This window comes from Bactrocera oleae, chromosome 3, assembly GCF_042242935.1.
Source record: "Bactrocera oleae isolate idBacOlea1 chromosome 3, idBacOlea1, whole genome shotgun sequence".
Taxonomy (NCBI): Eukaryota; Metazoa; Arthropoda; class Insecta; order Diptera; family Tephritidae; genus Bactrocera; species Bactrocera oleae.
This window is the reverse complement of record NC_091537.1, coordinates 25,932,179-25,947,351: the sequence shown is the minus strand read 5'-3', so window position 1 is coordinate 25,947,351 and position 15,173 is coordinate 25,932,179.

Sequence of the window (15,173 nt, the reverse complement as noted above, 5' to 3'; positions counted from 1 at the left end):
ATTAATAACCGAGCCGACAGCTCAATCTTATTTAGCTAAGAAAAGCAGCGAAAGGGGTTTTGTTTTGTGGTGAGCGAGGCAAGAAAAAGAACCTGGACGCCATATAAAAAAATTCCTCGCATCTCCAGTTCCTAAACTTCGTCACTGTTGGCAGCTATAAATTTGAAAAATCGAGAGAGCTCTTCTCCGCAAGGTCTTTGGAACTGTCCTCGTGTGCGATGAATATCGAAGAAGATAGAACCACGAAAAGTATAAACTCTACGGCCACATAGATATAGTTAAGCGCATAAGAATCCAACGAATGCGCTGAATAGGTCATGTCGTTGGCATGGAAAATGGTGCTCCAGCTCCTTCAATTCGAGATGCGTGGGTGGACAACGGAAATATGTGCGCCAACGCATTCAATGGAGGGACGACTTTCAGCACTTGAGATGTTCAACTGGCGTGACCTCAAAAAGGATAGAGGCAGTTGGCGGAGTTTTGTGTTCTCGGCCAAAGAAGAAGAGAACTCATCAATTGTTATACCATATCTAAAGTCACTCATTGTTGAGTAATTAAAAAAAGCACACACACAGATCGGAAAAAAGCTATAGGTGCAATATCTAGGATAAATAACTAGAAATATTTTATCAAATCGCAACACTTGTGTTTAATATATGAAGAGGATATTGCGCTGATGATGGCTGACAATATAAGTGTTTAACTTTATTGTCATAAGTCAACGATTTCTGAAGTCGATAATATAATAAAGTGGTTAGATATTTCCATATGCCTCTAACACACGCATCCGGATTGACAAATATATTACAAAAGTACCTAATTAAAGTACGTCAGTGAAAAAATTGAACACCGCCTACTTTCAGAAAAAAGTTTATATTATTATTATAGGAACTAAACCTAAATATTTTAGGAACTAAACCTTGATTTACATATAGGCTAAATTGTAGCTCTACAGTTTATTGAATGTAGGACCGTTTTTATTAGCCAAAAGCTAGAGTTTTAAAACCAACAATTAAAAAAAATGAACTGTATTTCAAAGTTCCTATTTGTTAACTGTTTGAATATAAAAATAAATTTTCTCCTCACTTTCTCTCCTAATTTTTGCTACTAAAAACCAAACTGACAATCTCTGCTTCTAATCGCTTTTAATTTGTTTCTATTGTTGCTGATACGCATATTTGACTCATAATTTAAGATATGCAGTTTTGTCAGGAGTCAGTTATTAGTTCTAAATGTTGAGAGAACGCTATTGTTCAGCTAATTCATAAGGTTAAACTGAGGTAATGTCCGAAATCTGTGTGATATTTAAATATGTAAAATTTTTATTTGCAGACGGAATTATAAGTGAATAAAAATGCTTTGCACAAAAACATTCAATAATGCGAAAAATTTATGTAAATTGAAACGAAAAACTTTAAAACTGGATATAAACCAGAACTTACGACTGCGTTATTGACAAACAATTGAGCGTTTGAATTGCAATGGAAGCCATTGTATTAAATAGAGCAAGTTAAGCTTAGACCAACGGAGCTTTTATTGCGCTACAGCTTATGAAAACAAAATTATCATTGATCTTCTATGAAATTTATTGCATACAATTTAAGCATATACAATTATATGAACGTCTGTACATATGCATATGTGTATGACGCGATGATGTCGCAAAAGTGCGCTGAGTGCAAAGCACTTGCCGAAGACTCGAACAAATTCAATATACCAAAATAGCGCTTTCTTATACTCTCGCAACCTGTTGCTACAGAGTAAAAAAGTTTTGTTCACCTAACGGTTGTTTGTATTACTTAAAACTAATCGAGTTAGATATAGGGTTATATACATATAAAAGATCAATTTGAAGAGACGAGTTGAAATTCGGGTGACTGTCTGTCTGTCCGTCCGTCTTTACAAGCTGTAACTTGAGTAAAAATATAGATATCTTGGTACCGTAAGACGGTTGCAGATGGGCGTAATCGGACCACTGCCATGCCCAAATAACGCCATTAACAAATAAATTGCCATAACTAAGCTCCGCAATAAGATGCAAGACTGCTATTTGATACACAGGATCACATTAGGGAGGGGCATCTGAAGTTTAATTTTTTTTAAGTGGGCGTGGTCCCGCCCCCTAATAGGTTTAATGCGCATACCTCCGACACCGTTTAAGCTATAATAACTGAATTCACTGGGAACAAATGCACCTCGATTGACGCTGTGAAAATGAGTGAAATCGGGTGGCAACCCAGCCCACTCTCCATATAACGGTGCTGTTAAAAACTACTAAAAGCGCGATAAAACAAGCACTAAAGACATTAAATTTTATCTCTGGGATGGTATGAGATGACTTTATACTTTATGGTATGAACCGACTTCAAAATTAGAAAGTGAACGTGGCACTGCCCACTTTTAGGTGAAAATATATCCCATATCTTGGGATCTGCTCAAACCGATGCGGCGCATAAAATTCTTTTCATACTTCTATGTTATAGTGCGAAAATGGGCGACATCGGATTACCACACCTATTTCTTATATAACACCATTTTAAATTCCATTTGATTCTTTCACTTTTCAGTATGCAAATCAAGCAACAAATATTATATCGGCGTAAAACTTTGCGTGAATAATGCGTTTAAAGTATGCCAATTTTTTTTATTCATTGTCAAAAATAAATTTCTTTTCGTACTCCTCAATACAGTTGCAATACATTCTATATAAAATTATAAGCGTATACAAAAAAACACAAGAACGATTTCTTATAATTTGGGTAAATTTCGCTTACAAATTGCTCTAGTTATTTGCACTGTGAATGTAAAAACTGAGGCAACAGTTCCTACTTCTAATTATTAAAATATATAAAGAAATATCAAACGAGTATACCGTTTGACTTTGCGAAAGAATAAAATGTTCGGTTACATCCGAACTTAGCGCTTCCTCACTTGTTATTATTGTATTGTGTAATTCTTTGATTTCTTTTATTGTTATACGCCGAAATATGCGGCTGGATGTAGGCGAAGCTTCGAAGACGATTCCACGATTCCACGATTTATCGCTTCATATCGCTATGCATAATAATTTTGCTATAAAAATATAAAATACGAATAAATAACCAAAACCGAAAACAAGAAAAAAGGAGCAAGTCAAGAAGGGAACTGGAGAGCTAAAAAGAGAACAACAAAACGAGAAAAAGAAAACAGCAAAAGCAAAACAAGTCATAAATACGACATAAACAAATGTGATGTAAAATCGCATGAAAACATTACCGAGGAAAGCAGCAATGCGCAACGAATTGAATGGCAAGTAAAACGCCTCGGTCTGGGTCGGGGTAAGTTTGGAGTGCACGCGAAAATATTGGCCAAGAATAATATTTACCGATTGGGATGGAAATTTGTGCGAAATACAGTTAAGAGTGGAAGCGAATGTGCTTATGATTTCGTGTTAGCATCAAAGTGTGTGTGCTAAGACGGATATAAGGGGCTCTTAAATAAGTGCAGCCAATAGCATGTTATTAGGGTGAAGAAAGGCAATATGTAAAAAAAACAAAATTATTAAGAGAGGTCTAAACACGAGAGCAACCGAACACTTAGTACTATTGAAAAACGAATATAGCATTTGCAATCGTTTGGACAACTTGGTTACGATGGGCAAAGGGGTTTGAATGATATTTATGTTGGGTTTGAAAAAAGTCTTTCAATATTAACAAAATTATAAGTTAATCACTCAATCATATAATATCATTTTGAAGAAATCCTATTTTTTGACAAAATTAGATTTTAGTACTCAACAAAGATTGAGAATGTAAGTCAGATCGCCACCGCGGTTATAGCTTAATAACCTACGGCCTTCAAGACGTGTGAGAATTGTTACGGTTGTCCCCTGATCGACATGTAATTAAGTTTTTTCAATTTGATTAAACATTACGTAATCGGTATAGACACTTTAGAGATGTATTGATTCATAAGGGCGTGCGCTAACCCTCGTCCTGGTCTCCTTACCGAGCTAGCTATGGAACCCTGAAAGACGATGTATAGCGCTTCTGGCTGGAGACGCAATGAACATGAATTATAACAAACATATTAGAAAATATTGTGAGAGAATGTTAGAGACGAGTCAACAAACGGTCGTCATGTCTGTATAAAGAAGCAGTAACCACGGTAGTAGAAGTTTTGAAGATGGCAAGACTACATAGGGAGCGATCAGTCTAAAGAGGACAACGGAACCATATCGACAAGCGGTAATACTCTTAAACAAGGAGTATCTCGCTTCTATAGGCGACACAAAGAGGGTCAAAAGCAGTGGCTTCGAGAGATTGGCCCTTCTGATTTACTTGACTGACACAAAATCGGATTTTCAACAGACTCCAGCGTACCGAAAAAGAAGGAAAGTGAGACCAAACCGGCATGAAAGTGTACTCCGTACTCTGTACTCTAAGGCTCAGACGCAGCAGGTATATGTATGTTGCTACATAAAACGGTCTGCCTGCCTGGTACATAACTCTAAAACTGATTTAAATAGTGCTGTTTCAAAAAACAGTTAAGTGAATAACATTATTCTACCACGTGCAACATGTTGCGTGCGTATACAAGCGAGGAGTATAAAAAAGGAATGCTAGTACGATAACACATAAATAAAATTCACAACAAATGGAAATGCATGTAATGTCAGCTCAGTGTTCGCTGCGTTCAATGTTCACTGCGCGAAGCTGATAAATAAAAGACAAACTGATGATACAAATAACAGACAACAAGAAGACGAAAAAGCGAGAACAGAACAGCGACCGCGTGGCCAGTTGGATAGTTGTCAGCGTATTGCACATTGTATTAGCATTTGTTGGCTATTCGAATGAGGCACTTTGTGTCCCCTCCCACATAATTTCTACAAGCACGTACATTTAACGCCCACTATGGCGCTAGCATTTGATTTGGTTCGATTTGGCGAGGCGCAACTTAATCATCTTATTTTGATAGACGAAAATAACAATTTTATCAACAAGCCACAAATCAGCACAGCAAATACGGCGAGTAAGCCTAATGCCCCAAAGACAGGACCAGCCAGCCGAAGACATGCGATTTCCGTTTGCTGCCAGCAGCGCACGGTCTTGCTTATATTTATTCCGCCATTTTTTATACGCCACTCTTGGTTCATCGACATTATTTGCATTGATTTTTGCCTGTCCTTCGCACCCGTCACACCGCCATTCGGAGCATGTCTAATTTAAGCGCGAGCTTTCAAAATATGAAATTGCCTGAAAATCGCAGTGCCCCAAATCGACAATGGAAATATTCGTATTAGCGTGTAACTAGCGCTGCTGACTGCACATCCAACGAAGCGTGTAGGTGCTACTCTCCGGCATTTGTTGCTATCTAATGATGCAGACAAATTCCATAAATGCGCCACGGTGGCAGGGCAAAGGCAATGGCAGAAAGCAAGCGCAAACTACATCAAAGCCAGCAGCATTGAATGGAAATTGCCATCGTCCGAATTGGCTCAATCAATGGTCCTTTGAAGCGTTCACTCGTTGTAGCGCTCTGTTGTAAGCTACTTCTTCTGCAGCACATTCCAAATTTCATCAATTCGAGTAGCAAAAATTATTGACTTGGTACTTTGGCAAAATATTTGTTTTTATTTCCTGCATTCAAATTTATGCGCTGAATTTCATAGCTACCACGACGTATACTTCTTTCCTTATGACCGTCAACATTTGAGCTTCTTTTCTTCAAGCAGAGTTTGCTTCATCTTTGGTTTTCTTTTCAGCCCATTCTCCATTTGCAAACATATTTTATTAACTCGTGTTCTTTTTCTCTGCTCTTTGAGTTTGCTTATTTGCGCTTAGCGGCTGATTTGATAGTATTCCACCTCCTTTAGCTTCGGACTTATCGCCATTCATTGGATGGCTTGGATAGGTGCTTGCTTTCGTTATGAAGTGATTTTGGTAATTTTGTAGATTACATTAGCCAAATATTTTCCAGTTTATTTAGTAAGGTTTCGCCGAAAGTAAAGTAGTCTGTTTTCAAAATTTGTTGGCTTTTTAGATATATTGCAGACAGTACAGCTGCTATTTATTATTCTTGGTTTCTTTTAATTTAAAAGTTTTGAAGTTCATAATACATTTATATTTTATACTGTAAATTGGTCACATATAAATGCATAGATATGCTAAATACAAATGTGATACTACAATACTTGTATATCCTAAAATGATAAAAAAGAAATGTTCGCAGGAAAATGTAGGCATGCATATTGTTTTGGACAATCGGATCACATGAGGGAGCGGCATCTGCAGTTTGAATTTATTTTAAAAAGTGGGCGAATTCAACTAAATTCGGTAAATAACATTCTTCTCATATTTCTATGTTATAGAGCGAAAATGGGCGAAATCGGATAACTACCACGCCTATTTCCCATGGAATTTAAAATAGTAATTCCATCTGATTCTTTCACTTTCCGTATGTAAACCAAGCAACAATGATTGTATCGGGTAAATCTTTGCGTGAATAATACGTTTCGTTGGCTGTATGGCACGTAGCGCCATCTTGTTGGAACCAATGGTCGTTCATATCAACATCCTACAGTTCAGGCGCGAAAAAGTCATGAATCATGACTCTATAATGTTCTTCATTGACATTATAGTCGACTTCATTTTGAATGTGGACTAATGATTCCCTCTGCCCATAGGGTCTGTGTTTCAACAATAGCTTGTGGTTTATCATCACTCCAAATGCGATAATTCATTCAACCAAAAGCATTGTATAAATCTACAAGTAGCCAATCATAAGATTTTCACTAATACACACGCAAAAATATCCCACTTGGTACGGGTTGCCTCGGAAATTCTACTACTAAAATCACACTTGGTATGGGTTGCCAACCAATATTCTGCTACTAAAGTCACACTTTGTACGGGTTGCCAACCAACATTCTGCTACTAAAACGTCCAAATGACAGAAATCTACTATAGTGTGTTGCCGTGTTATGTTTTAAAATTTATAACTTTAAGAATGTTTTTATTACATATTCAAATATTTTTCGGTTGTTTTAATTCCTAAAGATTAAATTTACATATTATTATTTAAATTAATATTTATTGTGTTGAAATATTATTAAATGTTTCCAATTTTATCAAATATATTATTGTGTAACGGTTTGTAAATTCTATGAATTTCGTGCAAATGTGTGATGTCAAAAATCATTTCAACGGACATTTTTTTAAGCTTAAGAAGCTTTAAAATAAATTAAGTTTCACTGTTAATAATTGCAGTGTTAACTATTTTAGTTAAGTGTTATTTGTTTTTCAAGGAGACAGCCGGAGTGAGTATGATAACATTAATTTATTAGATTTGTTAATATTTGTATAATAATTTTTAGGATGCCTAGAAGAAAGTGTGTTGCTGGTTGCGATTTGGAGGTACCGCTGTATCCCTTCCCATCAGAAGGGGAAGTGTCCAGGTGAGTTTTATACATAAAAATAAGTGAATATAAATCTATAATAGTATAGTATATAAATAGGTTCAATAAATAGTTATATTAAATAGTGCAAATAAAAAAAGTGAATAGGGTCGTCCTAAACCGTTATTTTATAAAAAACAAAATCGTGTTAATTTTTATAACATTAATTTTAAAGTATTTGTTTATAGTGAAATAAAATGAGTAGTTTAATGCAAAGTGTGCTTACCAATAATAGTTCTAAAGATATTAATATTTTCTTTTAGTTTAGTTACGTTAACTTACATGTTTACGTTTTTGTGAGTGAAAATTCTTTGTCTATTGAATATTTAAATTCTTAGTTTACCGGTTTAGTTAATGTACGTTTTTTTGTTTAATTTCAATTAGGCGCCGCGAATGGATCAAGCTGTTGGACGTAATGAATCCAACGGCAAAATATTTGTTTACGTGCCAAAGGCATTTCTCGTTAAAGATGAGGGACGGCTTCTGTCCAAATTGGCTGTACCAGATTTAAATTTAAGAATATTATCACCTGCAGTGAAAATAGACAGGGCAATAGGTTGTAGACAAGTAGGTAGTATAATTGACCAAGACGGACAAGACATTCAATTAGGTAGTGAAAGTTTAAAGCCGATTCATCTTAGCTCTTCCCCAGTTAGAACTGTCTCGACTTCAAACACTAATATGATGTAAATCCCTTCAACCCCTATATAATGAAGATCACACATGTTCTTCCTCTTTAGGTAACTCTCAAATAGTTAAAACATGGGCACATAGTAGGCAAACGCAAACAGAGCGATATATGACAGAAGGGACACCTAGGAAAAGAATGTATCGGCAGGAGCTAGACGAAAAATCGCAGGAAATAGAATTTTTACGCAATAAGGTGAGAGCTTTAGAAAGTAAAATAGAAATTTTAGAAAGTAAAAAAAATGTGTCTATAGTTGGGCAGGAAGAAAATAGACAAATAACAGAGTTTTGCGACAAACTTCCTCCACATCTTGCGATATGTGTAAGAAATTGTCTAAAAAATTCACCCCGTAATTCTAAGGGTTTTAGGTATGATAAGGTATTAAAAACATTAGTTCTGGCTGTTAAATTTTTATCACCTATTACGTATAGATATTTACAGCCCATTTTTAATTGGCCATCACAAGTTACCCTCGAACAATTTGTTCAGGGTTGGCCACGTAACCCTGGCTGCAATTTTAGCAGTATTAAAGCCCTGGAGTTGAGAAGCCGTGGTTTCACAGACGCACAGAGATATGTTTCGATATGCTGTGACGAAATGTCTCTGAAAATTCATCTTCAGTATTAGAGAAATAGGGACTGGATTATTGGGTTGGAGGATTACGGTGATGAAAATCGTACCTCTCGAGTAGCTTCTAGTGTTTTAACACTTTTCGTCCAAGGTATTGGTGGAGAAACTTGGACCCACCCTTTAGCATATTTTTTTGTGCACAAAGCGTGCAAAGGAGATATAATGAAAAAATATATATTCGAAGCCATAGGTCAACTCCAGGGTATTGGATTGCGTCCCTGCCAAATCGTTAGCGACCAAGGGTAAAATTTTGTAAATTTTGCTAGGTTAGTAGGAGTATGTAAAGATAGGCCCTATTTCGAAGTGAATGACTCTGAAATCATTTACTTCTTTGATTCTCCTCATCTCTTAAAAAGTTCACGAAACTGCTTAGAAAATAAAAAGAATAAAGTCGTTGTTAATGGGCGTCCAGTGAAATGGTCTGATATCGTTCATGTATATGAAAATGGTACCCCAAACGACATTAGTTGCACCCATAAGTTGACCTCGGCACACATTGCCCCTAAACCCTTTCAAAAAATGAGCGTGCAATTAGATTCTCAAGTTTTTAGTCATTCTGTTGCAAGTGCTATGTTCGCGCTTTATAGCTCCGGGAAACTTAATACTTCTAAGTCTCCATCTTTTATTAATACAGCCGAGTTCGTCCTCTTTTTTGATAAATTATTCTATATTTTTAATAGTAATGCCTTTGGAGCAGTAGGGAATTTTAAAGAACCCTTTTTGGCAACTGCGGACCAATTAAAATTTCTTGAAGAAGCCGATGAGTTTCTTAACTCTATAAAAGTGTACGATTCTTTCAGTCGCGAAACAACAAACACTTTTAGCTTTATAAAAGGTTGGCTTCTTAATATAAGTAGCTTAAGACGTTTGTGGCGCTTCTGGTCACATAAGGGATTCACACATTTAATGACTAGAAAACTGACTCAGGACAGACTAGAGAATTTTTTCGGACACATACGTAGAGGAGGGGGATTTGATGTGAGAATAACTCCGCAGCGTTTCTCATATCTTTTCAGACAAGCCTGGGGCATAGGATATATTCGATGTGTAGACAAAGGGAATTGCGAACTCTTGCCGGTTGACCAGTCTGAGTCATTTTGTAATAGCTCCCTCCAAAGCGCCTGTAACGACGCTTTGGTTCAAAACACCTCTTGGCAAATATTTCAAGGTTTACCAAGACCTACCAATTCTACCTCCTTTCAAAATATACAAATCGAGGTAAATGTGGATGTAGACGAAAGCAACTTTCTGCATAAAAATGCTTTTGTATATTTTTGCGGATACTTGTATTATAAATATTTTAAACAACATAATTGTTTAATGCCTTTGCCAATATTTGATGGTGGTATTACTGAAGAAGAATTCTTCTTCACTTCAGAAAAGCAATATAGTAATTGCCATTAAGTAAAACCACCCTCTGAGTTTATAGATTTTCTGTCAAAAATCGAAGATATTTATACACAACATTTTGATTCAACTTGTCACAGGATTGGCTTTTCCCAATTATTATTTGAAAAAATGGTGGACGTAGAACCATACTATTGTTGTGAAAATTGTAATTCCGATACTATAAAATGTCTATTCATTAGAATTAGAACATATTTCTTAGTAAATGCTTTTAACAAAAAAGTGAAACAAAGTGATTTTAAAAACATTAAGTTCTTGTGTATTACACATAAATAATCACGTCCGTTTGTCTGCCTATATGTGTTGGAATTTATATATATGTCTGTCAGTCTGAATTGTTTTATAATTGTCAAAATGTCTGTCCGAAGGCCGCATTTCTATAGTTACCTGGATCTATGATTTTGAAATGAGAATTTTTGTGATTAGGTTTGTACGCTTATTACATATTTTTTTGTTTTCTAAGTATTTTCGTGTACCCTTCTATCCACCACTATTCCTTTGATAGGGTTTTTTTATTTAGTATTTTGCTGTGGGTGATTTAGAATATTTTGTAAATATTATTTATTACTTAGTAGATTGTTTTTATTATTGTTATTGTTACTGAAGTGTACCTCATTTTTTATATTTATTTTTGTTTTTGCTAAAATTAATACAAGTAGATTGTTTTCACTATATATATATTTGTTTATGAAAACAATTGAATTGTATCTGATTTTTATATATAATATTAATTTTCGTTTCAAATCAAGTTGAATATTTCAACTTATATTGTTAATGTAATTAATATTCATGAACCTGATTCATGTACCTGATTTTATGTATATATCTTTTCAAGTTATAATTGTTATGAAAAGTAGATTGTTTTGGAACTGTATATATTATATGGGTGAATATAGGCCTCCTGGGGAACCGAACACCCAAAAAAGATCGGTAACGCGCCTATATTGCAACCTCAGAGGTGGTGAGGAAAAGCAATAAATATTTAATAATCTTTTGTTTCGAAAATTTTCTTGAAAGTTTTCATATTCATATCAGGTGATCACGGCTGTTTCACACACATATGAAAACAGCTGATTCTTTGGCTACTTGTAAGCTTATACAATGACCAAAAGTGAGCTTCCTCACTGAACAAAATTTACTTGTGAATATCGGTATCGGGCGGCCATCTCGTTTTAGGTCTACTCATCGAACTTGCGGAGCGGCGGAATCGAACCAATATTTTGATAACAAATTTGCACGATTTGCAAACGTTGTTCCGGAGTAAGTCTGTTCATTATAAAATGGTAAAAAAAAAATGATAAAAAAAACCAATTGCGAAAAAAGTATAACCTCGTTGAAAACCACACGTTTTACAAAAGCACACCCGTTATTTATATACATACACATTTTAGAAAAGTGAAATCGTTTCGAAATTCCACGTAGCTTCCTTGTAATTATTGATATGATTATTGCCGCATACATGTTGGTTGAAAAGTTTCTGCGCTCGAAATGAAAAAATATTGTTTTCGGTACCAAATTTATTTTTTTATTCAATATAATCTCCATTAACTTCAATACACTTATTCCAATGATCTTCCAAGAATTTTATGCCATCCCTATAATGACTTATAATGACTCCGGAAACTCTGCAAAATACCCGTCTGCGGCTGCAGCTTCTTCATTCGATGAAAAACTCATTCCACGAAGAAATTGTTTCAGGTTTATAAATCTGGTAAATACGGTGGATGCTCAAGCAATTCGTACTTTAATTCGTTGAATTTTGTCATTTTTAAAATACCTTTGTGAACAGGTGAAAAATGATTTTTTTTGCTTCAAACCAGGTCTTACAAACCTACAAATTTTTTCAAACAGCTGATCCGAAAGGCTGTAATAATATTCAGAGTTGATCGTTTAACCTTTTTGCAGATAATCAATCCAAAAAATTCCTTTTGCATCTCAAAAAACTGATACCATAACCTTCTTTGCTGATCTTTGTGCCTTCACCTGCTTTGGAGCTGAACAATCAGCTTCATTCCACTGTAAACAAAAAGTCTCATCCACTGTTATAAATTGCAAAAAATCGGTTTTATTCTGCTTAAAACGCTCCAAATTATGCTGAGAAATTTGTTTCGATCCAGTTTTTGTTGAATTGTTAAGATGTGCGGCACTAACTTTCAAAACAGCTTTTTCATATGTAATTATTCATGTGAAGTATTAGGTACTCATTTGTCTGAGATGCTTATGGCATTAGCAATTTCAGGCTTAGTCAAACTTGGATCTTTACTAACAAGATTATGAACTTGCTCATTGATTTCTGGTGTGATTGCGGTTTTTGTTCATCCTTCGACCACGTTTAAATTCACCAGCCGTTTTGAAGATGAGGACTCCTTATACTTGTACACTTCTTACAATTGTTCTCAAATTTTCTTTGTTTTTAAACAAACTTGGTGGTAAACTCAAAATAATTTTCAACCAACCTGTATGTTTCAACGAAATTAGCCTTTACATAGTAGCTATTTTGTACTCATGTAGCCTATAATAGCTTTGTTGACACATAAAGCACACTTTGTTGGAGCGCCTTAAAAATATTGAGTACGAGTATATACAGGGTAGCTCACGAATTGTGCTGCAAAAAAAAAAACCGTAATAACTTTTAATATGTATGAGTAATCGAATTATTTTTAAGTTTTTTAAAAATGAATGTTGGGGATACCGAAAAGAGGGTTTGGATAGTGCAGCGGTGATATGAGTGGCAGTCCGTCATTTCCGTCCAATGGGAATTCAGGCGGGATTTTGGCGGCACTCCACTGAGTAGATGAACCAGTATGAGGTTGGTGAACATGTTTGCCGAATCTGGAAGTATCACAAGATGATGGTACCACTTTCCGCTGGCCCCCAAGTTCACCTGACCTGACTGCATCAGCTTTTTTTATGGGGTTATGTCAAGCAAGAGGTGAACAAAATAAAACCTAGGAATCTATTTGAATTAAAGCAGTCCAATTAATAGATAATTAATTCAATCTCGACTTCAACTCTTCACGCCGCAATGAATAATTTTCTAATTAGGTGTTGCATATGCATGGCTGAGCATGGAGAAAAAAAATAAATGCAATGGATTGATTAAAAAGTTTTTACGGTTTGTGTGTGTAGCCCAATTTGGGAGCCACCCTGTACTTCAAAATGTTCTTCTGTTCGCATAGCCTTTTTGTGACTATATAACAATGTAACATAAATGAAGTGAAAAGGAAGGCATTATAAATTGCTGGAATTGACAGTTGTCGCACTCACAAAAGGAGTTATCCGAAAATGTTTATTGATAAGAAATATAGTTGCCAAACTCATTTTTTTATAGGGTTATCTTCTATTCTCATGTTACAATTGAATACTTTTTAAATTGGGTAGCAGCGTTGCTTTTTTCAAATAAAGAGAAAACTACTCAGAGTATTTCGCGAATTGCTTGATATATTTTAAGTAATTCTGTTTTTGTTGTTTGAAAATTTTGAACTCGTATTTGAACCACTCCTACTATAACCTTTGCCGAGTAGAAAGCACTTTTATAAATAAATAAATAGATTGAATAAACCTTTCCGCAGATTATGCTCCGAACTTGTAATAATGCTGATTCAGGAATGATATACTTGTACATCAATGCTTACTTTTTTTAGCTCATTATATACCGACTATGTGGAACCTTTTTGTTCCAGTTGACTTTATACTGTATACGCCAGCTTTTATATCGTTCAGTATAAAAGTTATTCCTAGTTTTCTTGAGTTTTCATAGAATTAACCATTGAAAACATCAATAGAATGATTTTCGGCGTTCCAACAAACTTTATCTTGATCGATATACGAAATACTCAACTTAATAAAATTAAATTTGCAATGGATATCTAATATATTTGCACTATCTCCAATTGAGATTATCTCCAAATCATATATAAGTAGATTGGCTGAAAAGCCGAAAAACGAGGAGGGTGTGAATATATTTACAATTTGGTGGTGTTAAAAATAACCGTTGAATCTTCAAAACTATGTGAAATGTGTTGAAAAGTATTATACAAAATATGTCATACAAGAACTTGATTTTGATGGGCCAGTTTGTATGGCAAGTGTTGGCTGTATGGCTAATCTATGCTAAATTTCCTGAAGATATCTTGTCAAATAAAAAAAGTTTCCCATACAAGGACATGATTCATATACACTTTATAGGGTATTATAAGGAAACGTCGGATCCTTCCGGTGTTCCGAACTTCGTGGCAAACTTTGTAACAGAGTATTCATTATATAATTATTGAAATATTTGATATTTTTACTTCTGATAATTTTACTTGTACTGCTCCATAAGTATCAGTTACAATTACAATTAAACGCCAATTTCCGCTGAAACGCAGTTAAAGGAACTTAGTCAATTTTAATCTTTGGAAGATTACAATTACACTTACTACAAAAACTATTTAAGTAGAAAGCTATTAATCACCAAATGACGGCAATTTCCCGCAAATTATAAACTCCTTAAAGTGGCCATCAGCTGACAACTCACAATAATTTCTCCGCCAAAAGTGAACTTCCTGAAAATAAAATAGATAAAATTGTGAGATTGTATATATATATGCATTGGTGTGTGGATATATTGTGAGTACTAACTTTTTGTGTATAAAAATAAATAAAATAAACATTTACGTAAATAAAAAGCAAACCTTGCCCATTTCACACACCAACTTGCGCAAAGTAAAGCTGAAATAAGCACCGCAATAAATGTACTCGTAACGAACCACGAAATGGATCATCAACATCGGCGTCAAGTAAAGTTGAGCAAAGTTTTTAATCTCATCAGTGATGAGTAAGTACTCATGAATAAGGCCATAAGCACACATACCAAAACAATGATGCCAACAAGAAGTAAAAAACACAAATTACCAAAACTCAAATAAGTAAACATAACATTTGAGCCAAAGTTTGATGAGCCTTCGCCCGAATTCACGCATTCCGATGCGGGGTCGTGAGTTTAGACAGTCAATTGGCTTAGCGCAT